Source organism: Coregonus clupeaformis, chromosome 12 (genome assembly GCF_020615455.1).
Source record: "Coregonus clupeaformis isolate EN_2021a chromosome 12, ASM2061545v1, whole genome shotgun sequence".
NCBI classification, from domain to species: Eukaryota; Metazoa; Chordata; class Actinopteri; order Salmoniformes; family Salmonidae; genus Coregonus; species Coregonus clupeaformis.
In genome coordinates this window covers 55,713,626-55,726,392 of record NC_059203.1, presented here as the reverse complement: position 1 = coordinate 55,726,392, position 12,767 = coordinate 55,713,626, and the positions used below count along the sequence as shown (strand labels likewise).

Genomic DNA, 12,767 nt, shown 5'->3' with positions numbered 1-12,767 from the left:
TACCTTCCGACAATGGAGCATCGAAAACCTTATTTAACTCCTGCATGAACTCCTCCAGACTGAAGCATATGGCCGTCTGTTGTTCCCACACTGCCGTAGCCCAGGCAAGAGCCCTCCCGGACATCAGCGTGATGTCCAAGGGGAAGGAGGAGGGCTGCAGCTCGATGATGAGCGAACAATGAGCGAGAAATCCTTGACAGGTTCCCGACACTCAGGCGAAGCATCCCGGGGGAGGTAAGCGAAGTTCTCGGGAAACCAGGGTACTTCTAACAGCCGGGTTACTGAGGGGCTGGGAGGTTACAGTCGTGGTAGGCTGCCTAACAGACAACCCCAGCGGAATTGCTCCAGCAATGTGTTAAACGCTCGGTCATGGCGTTCGGCCAAGGTCTGGAAGCCTTCCATGAGACCACGAAGCAACTCCTTGTGCCTTCCAATGGTGGCTCCTTGGGAGGAGATGGCGTTGCGGAGCTGGTCTGAGTCATGGCCAGTTCGTACTATCACATTTCAGGAGAAGATCCAGATGCAGACAGTGTCGAAGGAACAAAAGTTTATTACAAAAACAGGCGGCAGGCAAACAACAGGTCAAGGGCAGGCATAGGTCAGTAATCCAGATCAGAGTCCAAAAGGTACAGAACGGCAGGTAGTCTCAGGGTCAGGGCAGGCAGAGGTCAATAATCCAGGGTGATTTGACAAGGTACAGAACGGCAGGCAGGCTCAGGGTCAGGGAAGGCAGAATGGTCAAAACCGGGAAAACTAGAAAACAGGAACTTGAGAAAGACAGGAGCAAGGGGAAAAATGCTGGTAGGCTTGACGGAACAAAACAAACTGGCCACAGACAAACAGAGAACACAGGTATAAATACACTGGGGATAGTGGGGAAGATGGGCGACACCTGGAGGGGTTGGAGACAACCACAAAGACAGGTGAAACAGATCAGGGTGTGACACAAGAGAAGGGAAAAGGTGAGAGGAGGAGAGCACGTAGATAGTTGCGAGAAGGAATTATATATACAACGAGCAAAGTGATCATGCTGTTTTTATGTGGCTGCTATGAAAGTGAACTGTTTGCTTGTGATCAGGGGTGTATTCATTCCGCTGATTCTGTTGAAAAACGTTTCTTAAACGGAAGCAAACGGAACGAAACGGGGATATACATACCTGAATTTGCAACTGTTGGACTAATGATTACACCCTAGATCAGCTAGATGCAGGCAAGAGTGTGCAAGGCAGTATTGAATGTGTCACTGTCTGTCACCTTGATTACTAACAATTATCTCGACCAGTGCACCTACGTTGTAAACTTTCATTCATAGGCTAGGTTGTAGAAACCTTGTGATGGGTACAGGGAAAATTTGAGTATCATGTACTAGCCTAAACCTATCGATGTTACATTGAGCTGGGTGAATGGAATATGAATGACAGTCACCCAAAAGTTTATTCCGTCAATAAACAGTTGCGCAAGCATGCGACAACAAAACTCAGGCACAGGGGAAATATCTACCCTGGCAAACAACAAGGTAAGGGTAGCTCAACCGAGCTACACACAGCTCACAACAAACAATCACCCACACAGACAAGGAAGCAGAGGGAACACTTATACAATTACTAATTGGGGATAAGGACCAGGTGTGTGTGATTAATTAGACAAGACAAGTGGAGTGATGATAAATGGATCGGCAGCAGCTAGTAAGCCGGTGACGACGAACGCCGAAACCTGCCCGAACAAGGGGGGGAGGCAGCCTCGGCGGAAGTCGTGACAGGAACATTCACTGTCTTCTTGGTAAGCAACTACAGTGTAGACTTGGCCTTGTGTTTTAGGTTATTGTCCTGATGAAAGGTGAATTTATCTACCAGTGTCTTGTGGAAAGCAGACTGAACCAGGTTTTCCTCTAGGATTTTGACTGTATCTGTAGTTATATTTATTATGGATCCCCATGCCTTGGCAGCAGCTACTCTTCCTGGGGTCCAGCAAAATTAAGGCAGTTTATACAATTTTAAAAACATTACAATACATTCACAACAGATTTCCCAACACATTAAGTGTGTGCCCTCAGGCCACTACTCTACTACCACATACAGTGAGGGAAAAAAGTATTTTATCCCCTGCTGATTTTGTACGTTTGCCCACTGACAAAGAAATGATCAGTCTATAATTTTAATGGTAGGTTTATTTGACCAGTGAGAGACAGAATAACAACCAACAAAAAAAACAGAAAAACGCATGTCAAAAATGTTATAAATTTATTTGCATTTTAATGAGGGAAATTAGTATTCAATCAGAAATATTTCTGGCTCCCAGGTGTCTTTTATACAGGTAACGAGCTGAGATTAGGAGCACACTCTTAAAGGGAGTGCTCCTAATCTCATCTTGTTACCTGTATAAAAGACACCTGTCCACAGAAGCAATCAATCAATCAGATTCCAAACTCTCCACCATGGCCAAGATCAAAGAGCTCTCCAAGGATGTCAGGGACAAGATTGTAGACCTACACAAGGCTGGAATGGGCTACAAGACCATCGCCAAGCAGCTTGGTGAGAAGGTGACAACAGTTGGTGCGATTATTCGCAAATGGAAGAAACACAAAAGAACTGTCAATCTCCCTCGGCCTGGGGCTCCATGCAAGATCTCATCTCGTGGAGTTGCAATGATCATTAGAACGGTTAGGAATCAGCCCAGAACTACACGGGAGGATCTTGTCAATGATCTCAAGGCAGCTGGGACCATAGTAACCAAGAAAACAATTGGTAACACACTACGCCGTGAATGACTGAAATCCTGCAGCGCCCGCAAGGTCCCCCTGCTCAAGAAAGCACATATACAGGGCCGTCTGAAGTTTGCCAATGAACATCTGAATGATTCAGAGGAGAACTGGGTGAAAGTGTTGTGGTCAGATGAGACCAAAATTGAGCTCTTTGGCATCAACTCAACTCGCCGTGTTTGGAGGAGGAGGAATGCTGCCTATGACCCCAAGAACACCATCCCCACCGTCAAACATGGAGGTGGAAACATTATGCTTTGGGGGTGTTTTTCTGCTAAGGGGACAGGACAACTTCACCGCATCAAAGGGACGATGGACGGGGCCATGTACTGTCAAATCTTGGGTGAGAACGTCCTTCCCTCAGCCAGGGCATTGAAAATGGTTTGTGGATGGGTATTCCAGCATAACAATGACCCAAAACACACGGCCAAGGCAACAAAGGAGTACTCAAGAAGAAGCACATTAAGGTCCTGAGGTGGCCTAGCCAGTCTCCAGACCTTAATCCCATAGAAAATCTGTGGAGGGAGCTGAATGTTCGAGTTGCCAAACGTCAGCCTCGAAACCTTAATGACTTGGAGAAGATCTGCAAAGAGGAGTGGAACAAAATCCCTCCTGAGATGTGTGCAAACCTGGTGGCCAACTACAAGAAACGTCTGACCTCTGTGATTGCCAATAAGGGTTTTGCCACCAAGTTCTAAGTCATGTTTTGCAGAGGGGTCAAATACCTATTTCTCTCATTAAAATGCATATCAATTTAGAACATTTTTGACATGTGTTTTTATGGATTTTTTTGTTGTTATTCTGTCTCTCACTGTTCAAATAAACCTACCATTAAAATGATAGACTAATCATGTCTTTGTCAGTGGGCAAACGTACAAAATCAGCAGGGGATCAAATACTTTTTTCCCTTCACTGTATCTACAACACACAATCCATGTCTGCGTGTGTGTGGAGTGCGTATGTTATTGTGTGTGTGTATGCAAGTGTCTGTGCCTGTGTTTGTGTCTCTTAACAGTTCTCGATGTTCCATAAGGTGTATTTTTTTATCAGTTTTTTAAATCTGATTCTACTGCTTGCATCAGCTCCTTGATGTGGAATAGAGTCCCATGTACTCATGGCTCTATGTAGTACTGTGCGCCTCCCATAGTCTGTTCTGGACTTGGGGACTGTGAAGAGACCTCTGGTGGCATGTCTTGTGGGGTATTTTTTAAATTGTTTATTTAGCCTTTATTTATACAGGTTTTTCTCATTGAGATAAAATCTATTTTTCAAGAGAGACCTGGTATGCATGCGTGTCCGAGGTGTGTGCCAGTATTTCAAACAGACAGCTCGGTGCATTCAACACCTCTCACAAATACAAGTAGTGATGAAGTCAATCTCTCCTCCACTTTGAGCCAGGAGAGATTGACATGCATATTATTAATGTTAGCTCTCTGTGTACATCCCAGGGCCTGTAGTGCTGCCCTGTTCTGAGCCAATTGCAATTTTCCTAAGTCCCTCTTTGTGGCACCTGACCATATTTACATTTACATTTTAGTCATTTAGCAGACACTCTTATCCAGAGCAACTTACAGTTAGTGAGTGCATACATTCTTTTTTTATATATTATTATTTTTTTGGCCCCCCGTGGGAATCGAACCCACAACCCTGGCGTTTCAAACGCCATGCTCTACCAACTGAGCTACATCCCTGCCGGCCATTCCCTCCCCTACCCTGGACGGCGCTGGCCCAATTGTGCGGCGTCGCATGGGTCTCCCAGTCATGGCCGGCTACGACAGAGCCTGGATTTGAACCAGGATCTCTAGTGGCACATATTTACATAAGTAGACCCTTTGCAATGAGACTGGAAATTGAGCTCAGGTGCATCCTGTTTCTTTTGATCATCCTTGAGCTTTTTACTATCATTCTTTATATCATTTATCTTTGTTTCATAGTATAGTTTCTTATTTTTATTCAGTTTAGTCACATGATTTTATCAATTTGCAGTACGTTTGCCAATCGGTTGTGCTGCCAGACTTATTTGCCATACCTTTTGCCTCATCCCTCTCAACCATACCATTTTTCAATTGCTCATCAATCCAAGGGGATTTAACCGTTTTTACTGTCATTTTCTTAATGGGTGCGTGCTTATTAGTAAATGGAATAAGCAATTTCATAAATGTGTCAAGTGCAGCGTCTGGCTGCTCCTCATTACACACCACAGATCAGCAAATATTATTTACATCATCAACAAAACTTATTGTATGACCTCTTATACACAATATTAGGCCCAGCCTTTGGAACTTTGGTTTTCCTAGATATGGCTACTGTATTGTGATCACTACATCTGATGGATTTGGATACTGCTTTAAAGCACATTTCTGCAGCATTAGTAAAGATGTGATCAATACAAGTTGATGATTTCATTCCTGTGCTGTTTGTAACTACCATGGTAGGTTGAGTGATAACCTGAACCAGGTTGCTGGCACTGGTTACAGTTTGAAGCTTTTTCTTGAGTGGGCAGCTTGTTGAAAGCCAGTCAATATTGAAATCCCCCAGAAAATATACCTCTGTTGATATCACATACATTATCAAGCATTTCACACATATTATCCAGATACTGACAGTTAGCACTTGGTGTTCACTGTGCTTAGCTCCCTTCTGTTTCTTTTTTTATTTTGAAAAACTCCCCAGTCCTTATTGAGTACAAGCATACCCATAACATGATTGGTACTCAGTAATGTGTTGTTTTGGATTTGCCCCAAACATCACACTTTGTATTCAGGACAAAAAGTTAATTGCTTTTTTGAGTATTACTTTAGTGCCTTTTTGCAAACAGGATGCATGTTTTTAAAAAAAGAAAATCTGTACAGGCTTCCTTCTTTTCACTCTGTCAATTATGATAGTATTGTGGAGAAACTACAATGTTGTTGATCTATCCTCAGTTTTCTGTTATCACAGCCATTAAACTCTGTAGCTGTTTTAAAGTCTCCATTGGCTTCATGGTGAAATCCCTGGGTGGTGAAATCCCTGGGTGGTTTCCTTCGTCTCTGGCAACAGAGTTAGGAAGGATGCCTCTATCTTTGTAGTGACTGGGTGTATTGATATACAATCCAAAGTGTAATTAATAACTTCACCATGCTCAAAGGGATATTCAATGTCTGTTTTTGTTTTTTTACCCATATACCAATAGGTGCCCTTCCTCCCTGGTCTTTGCGGTTGAATCTGTGTTTGAAATTCACTGCTCGACTGAGGGACCTTACAGACAATTGTATGTGTGGGGTACAGAGATGAGGTAGTCATTCAAAAATTATGTTAAACATTATTATTACACACAGAGTGAGTCCATGCAACTTATGTGATTGTTAGGCAAATGTTTACTCCTGAACTTATTTAGACTTGCCATAACAAAGGGGTTGAATACTTATTGACTCAAGACATTTCAGCTTTTCAGTTTTTATTGAATTTGTAAAAATGTCAAAAACATAATTCCACTTTGACATTATGGGGTCAGTAAAAAAAAACTCAATTTAACCCATTTTAAACACATCAACATTTGGAAAAGTCAAAGTTTTAGAACACCTACTCATTCAAGAGTTTTTCTTTATTTTTTACTATTTTCTACATTGTAGAATAATAGTGAAGACATCAAAACTATGAAATAACACATATGGAATCATGTAGTAAACGCAAAGTAAATGCAAAGTACATTTTATATTTCAGATTCCTCAAATAGCCACCCTTTGCCTTGAAATCACTACTAAAGGACACCAATAATAAGAAGATACTTGTTTGGGCAAAGAAACACGAGCAATGGACATTAGACCGGTGGAAATGTGTCCTTTGGTCTGGAGTCCAAATTTGAGATTTTTGGTTCCAACCGCTGTGTCTTTGTGAGACGCGGTGTGGGTGAACGGATGATCTCCGCATGTGTATTTCCCACCATAAAGCATGGAGGAGGAGGTGTTATGGTGTGGGGGTGCTTTGCTGGTGACACTGTCTGGGATTTATTTAGAATTCAAGGCACACTTAACCAGCATGGCTACCACAGCATTCTTCAGTGATACGCCATCCCATCTGGTTTGGGCTTAGTGGGACTATCATTTGTTTTTCAACAGGACAATGACCCAACACAACTCCAGGCTGTGTAAGGGCTATTTCACCAAGAAGGAGAGGGATGGTGTGCTGCATCAGAAGACCTGGCCGCTACAATCCCCCGACCTCAACCAAATTGAGATGGTTTGGGATGAGTCGGACAGCAGAGTGAATGAAAAGCTGCCAACGAGTGCTCAGCATATGTGGGAACTCCTTCAAGACTGTTGGAAAAGCATTCCATGTGAAGCTGGTTGAGAGAATGCCAAGAGTGTGCAAAGCTATCATCAAGGCAAAGGGTGGCTAATAGATTAATCTCAAATCTAAAATAAATGTTGATTTGTTTAACACATTTTTGTTTACTACATGATTCCATATGTGTTATTTCGTAGTTTTGACGTCTTCACTATTATTCTACAATGTAGAAAATAGTAAAAATAAAGAAAAACCCTTGAAAGAGTATGTGTTCTAATACTTTTGACCGGTAGTGTGTATTATTATTATTTTTTGCACGTATTTAACCCCTTTTAAATATGTGGCAAAAATCTACCTCCATACTTCCATTCATTTTTTTAAACTGGTACCGGTTACCTTCAGACAAGTCCCTTGAGACTTGCGGGGGTCCTAGAGCGCCATCGTGCTAGAGCACCTACACCACCATCGTGTTCATGAGAGACTCCCCTTTCCATAGAGTGATCATAATCGTTGTTTGTAGGTCAAACCGTTCGGACGCTACAGACGTTTACGTGAGAAGACCGATTATCGGTCTGACACCTTTCTGACACTTTTCACTGCAGATGCAGAAGTGTGACACTGGTGGATGTGGTGGATTGAGCTATGCAAAATAACAGATATCTGTCTTAAACTGACAGATTTTTCTGGGGATTTTTTTGTTATGTAATTTAGGTTGAAACACCGGCACGTCAATCGACTCTAGGGGGTTCATCTGTCTGCTTAGAGTAGCCACTTCTTCTCTATAGTCCTCTGCGAGTAAATAATTGTTGCATTGGAACTCCGGTTGTCCCATTGTCCCAGAAGAGAGCATAGTAAATACAGCTCCTGTAGGAGCACAAAATGCTAAAGCCTCCATGAGAAGAGACATGGCAACAGAATCCGTGTCGCAGAGATAACGATTTACAGTTAGAGTAAAAAAAGAGACATTAATTGATGTATTTGTTTTCGAACCTATACAGGCCGTCAGTAAATACACACAAAACAAAAAAAGACAATGAAACAGATAGACATTATCGATCATAATCTGCTGCTGGAAAAACATATGTGTTATTGCTTTACACCCCCTGCTATATCGTGGATTGAGAGTTACCGGTCTAACAGAACACAGAGGGTGATCTTTAATGGAAGCCTCTCCAACATAATCCAGGTAGAGTCAACCTTTCCCCAGGGCAGCTGTCTAGGCCCCTTTTTTCAATCTTTACTAATGACCTGCCACTGGAACTGAGTAAAGCCTGTGTGTCTATGTACTGTATGCTGATGACAACACTATACACATCAGTTACCACAGCAAGTGAAATCACTGCAACACTTAACAAAGAGCTGCAGTCTGTTTTAGAATGGGTGGCAAGAAATAAGATAATCCTAAATATTTTTTAAAAATCAAAGCATTGTATTTGGGACAAACCATTCACTAAACCCTAATCCTCAACTAAATCTTGTAATGAATAATGTGGAAATTGAGCAAGTTGAGGAGACTAAACTGCTTGGTGTAACCCTGGATTGTAAATTCTCATGGTGATGAGGAGAAGTCTGTCCATAATAAAGCGCAGCTCTGCTTTCTTGACATCGCTAGGTCCTAGTTTTGTGCCACAGAGAGGGAGCAGCATGGCTGGCACTTAAATGTACAGGGAGAGCTAACATGCATGTCAATCTCTCCAGGCTCAAAGTAGAGGAGGGATTAACTGCATCACTACTTGTATTTGTGAGAGGTAATGACATGTTGAAAGCACCGAGTTGTCTGTTTAAACAACTAGCACACAGCTCAGACACCCATGCATACCCCACAAGACATGCCACCAGAGGTCTCTTTACAGTCCCCAAGTCCAGAACAGACTATGGGAAACGCACTGTACTAAATAGAGCCATGGCTACACGGTACACACACAGGCACATACTGTACATATACGCACACACATGCTAACACACGCACTCTACACACACGGACATTGTAATATTATTATATTGCGGTATTATGGATTTTGTATTGTAGATATGTTGTGGTAGAGTAGTGTGTAGTAAAGTGTTGCGTGATATACTGATTTATTTTGTATGTAATTGCCTTAATCTTATTTGGACCCCAGGAAGAGTAGTCAGTGTCTTAGCAGCAGCTAATGGGGATCCGTAATAAATACAATTACAAAATAGAAATTGGGAGTTATTGGGAGTCCAACTTTTTAATGAATCTTGCTGATTCTGTCCACTGTGCTGCCAATTGTGCACGTCTGTGTGAAGGTTACACAATGGGCAATAATTCCAGTTGTAGGTGTGCGTGTGTGTGCGTGTGTGTGCGTGTACAGAACATATTATTCAAAAGCAAAATTCTATATTTCCTTACAAAAGGTTATATTTGATGACTTGCAATGACTCTGGATGCACTAAACGTGCACATTGTACCATGTAAGAATAATGATTACAGTCAGTATCTGTATATGTCTTTGGATGTGTTTGTAAAATGTAAAATGTAAAATGGATGTGTTTGAAATTTGACACTTCATTTTACAGTCAGCTGGTGTTGTAGCCTATTTACTTAAACATTGTATGATAGTAATGGGTACTTTTTGGTTCTTTGAAGAATTGGCTGCCATCTGGTAGGCTAATAATAGGTAATGGTGCTTGTTCTAACACCAAATAAACTAAAGAGTTATTATTGGTAGTTATCATGTAATAACCACTTTACTGTGTAATTTCTAAGTAAATACCAGATAGTGGACGGTTGGCTAAAATAAATCATGATCCAATTATTGAAGCGTCTGACATTGATTTGTACACAAAGCAAGCATAATATCACACAATACACATAACACCAAATGTCCAAATGTTTTATTGTGAGATTGGGGAGTAAATTCTCCTACAATCCAGAAGATGGCACTATGCACCTGAATTAATAATTCCCTAATACAGTAGCAAATGACCACTCTCGCAAGAAGATTTTTACATAGCACATTTATCAGTGCTTCTAAAGATAACACTTGAACTGTTCAGCATTCATAAAACAAAATAGGATGACTCGTTTTTTCAAGAACAACATTTATTTACTGTTTTCTTGCTTGATTTGTTCATTTGATTTTCAGAATTATGTAGGAATCTATACAGCATACAACTAACCTGGTCCCAGCTGTACATTTTTTAAAATAAAAATTACCCTCTAAAAAGCATCTGTTTAGAGGCACTAAGTCTCACAGTGGGGAAAATTATCTTGAAATGAATGTTAAACTGAAATCAAAGGGCGGAAGATAAATGAAGGGGTGCAAATCACCTGGAATAGAGGGGGTGTGGGAGTCATTATTAGTGATTGAGCTTCCCTCATGCGTTTCATTAGTAGGGCTGTGCACACAATCTCCACTCTGTTTGACCGTGCCAATGCCCAGCACTTGGGTTTATTTTATATCATCTTAAATCTAACAGTTAATACCTGTATATTTCCAGCATAATATTGTCTCTGGCAGAGAATGCTCGAAAATGTATCCTCACAAAAATAAACCTTGATGTCTGCACGTCAAGTAATATGAGGGCCATGTGCAGTTAGGAGGGAGTGGTGATGCGGGGAAACAGTGGACAGACAGACTGAATGAGAGGGCTATGGAGGCCAGTATGACCTCTGGGGCCACACCCAACAGAGTAGTGCTACAGGGTCTACCTGCAAAATGGTAAGGTCCGGAAGTAACCTATAGCCCAAAAGTTCAGTGCTCATGCTCATAGTGATAAAACTAACTAGAGATCAACAACTTGCAAATAGTATGTACACTACCAGTCAAAAGTTTGGACACACCTACTCATTCAAGGGCTTTTCTTTATTTGTACTATTTTCTACATTGTAGAATAATAGTGAAGACATCAAAACTATAAAATAACAAATCAAAATATATTTTATATTTGAGATTCTTCAAATAGCCACCCTTTGCCTTGATGACAGCTTTGCACACTCTTATATAAAATATATTTTGATTTGTTATTTCATAGTTTTGATGTCTTCACTATTATTCTACAATGCAGAAAATAGTAAAAATGCCTACCACTTTGAAGATGCAAAATATTTTTTATTGTGAAACAAACAAGAAATAAGACAAAAAAACAAAACTTGAGCGTGCATAACTATTCACCGCCCCAAAGTCAATACTTTGTAGAGCCACCTTTTGCAGCAATTACAGCTGCATGTCTCTTGGGGTATGTCTCTATAAGCTTGGCACATCTAGCCACTGGGATTTTTGTCCATTCTTCAAGGCAAAACTGCTCCAGCTCCTTCAAGTTGGATGGGTTCCGCTGGTGTACAGCAATCTTTAAGTCATACCACAGATTCTCAATTGGATTGAGGTCTGGGCTTTGACTAGACAATTCCAAGACATTTAAATGTTTCCCCTTAAACCACTCAAGTGTTGCTTTAGCAGTATGCTTAGGGTCATTGTCCTGCTGGAAGGGGAACCTCCGTCCCAGTCTCAAATCTCTTGAAGACTGAAACAGTTTTCCCTCAAGAATTTCCCTGTATTTAGTGCAATCCATCATTCCTTCAATTCTGACCAGTTTCCCAGTCCCTGCCGATGAAAAATATCCCCACAGCATGATGCTGCCACCACCATGCTTCACTGTGGGGATGGTGTTCTCTGGGTGATGAGAGGTGTTGGGTTTGCGCCAGACATAGTGTTTTCCTAAATGGCCAAAAAGCTCTCCCACATGCCTTTTGGCGAACACCAAACATATTTGCTTACTTCTTTCTTTAAGAAATTGCTTTTTTTTTTATGTTCAAAGTTTTGGATATTTTTTTATAACCCAACCCTGATCTGTACTTCTCAACAACTTTGACCTTGACCTGTTTGGAGAGCTCCTTGGTCTTCATGGTGCCGCTTGCTTGGTGGTGCCCCTTGCTTAGTGATGTTGCAGAACAGGTGTATATATACTGAGATCATGTGACAGCTCATGTGACACTTAGATTGCACACAGGTGGACTTTATTTAACTAATTATGTGACTTCTGAAGGTAATTGGTTGCACCAGATCTTATTTAGGGGCTTCATAGCATTGGGGGTGAATACATATGCACACACCACTTTCCGTTATTTACTTTTTAGAATTTTTCGAAACAAGTGATTTTTTTTCATTCATTTCACTTCACCAATTTGGACTATTTTGTGTATGTCCATTACATGAAATCCAAATAAAAATCCATTTAAATTACAGGTTGTAATACAACAAAATAGAAAAACCCCTTGACTTTTTCCACATTTTGCTGTGTTACAGCCTGAATTTAAAACTGATTACATTGATATTTTTGGTCACTGGCATACATAAACTACCCCATAATGTCAAAGTGGAATGATGTTTTTAGACATTTTTACAAATTAATAAAAAATGAAAAGCCTAAATAAGTTCAGGAGTAAAAATGTGCTTAATCCTTAAGAGTCTCTTGAAATACCCGTGCGTCAATCTAAGTAACATAATGAAAAAATCCCCATCAATATCCATCAATTTAAGCTAGAGATATCAGGTTTTGCATGGGCTGCGTCGCAATCCACCGCATCCGCCTATGGCGGCCTTCCGCATCTGAGGTGGAAGGTGGCCGAGCTACAGCCGTGTTTGTCAGACCATGAGACATCCCGAAAATCGGTCTTCTCACAAAAATGTCTGTAGCGTCCATGAGACATTTATGAATGTGTTATTCAATGCGTTTCTATAAACTATAGTAGTAAAGGCCAAATTCAATATTTTATCAA

The 12,767-nt window shown here is 41.0% G+C and overlaps 1 non-coding gene across 1 annotated transcript; it reads right to left on the bottom strand.

Moving 5' to 3' along the window:
* Positions 1–4,375: 4,375 nt before the first annotated feature.
* trnas-uga lies at positions 4,376–4,456 on the bottom strand. Its single transcript has one exon. It is a non-coding gene; the product is annotated as a tRNA-Ser (tRNA).
* Positions 4,457–12,767: the final 8,311 nt, after the last annotated feature.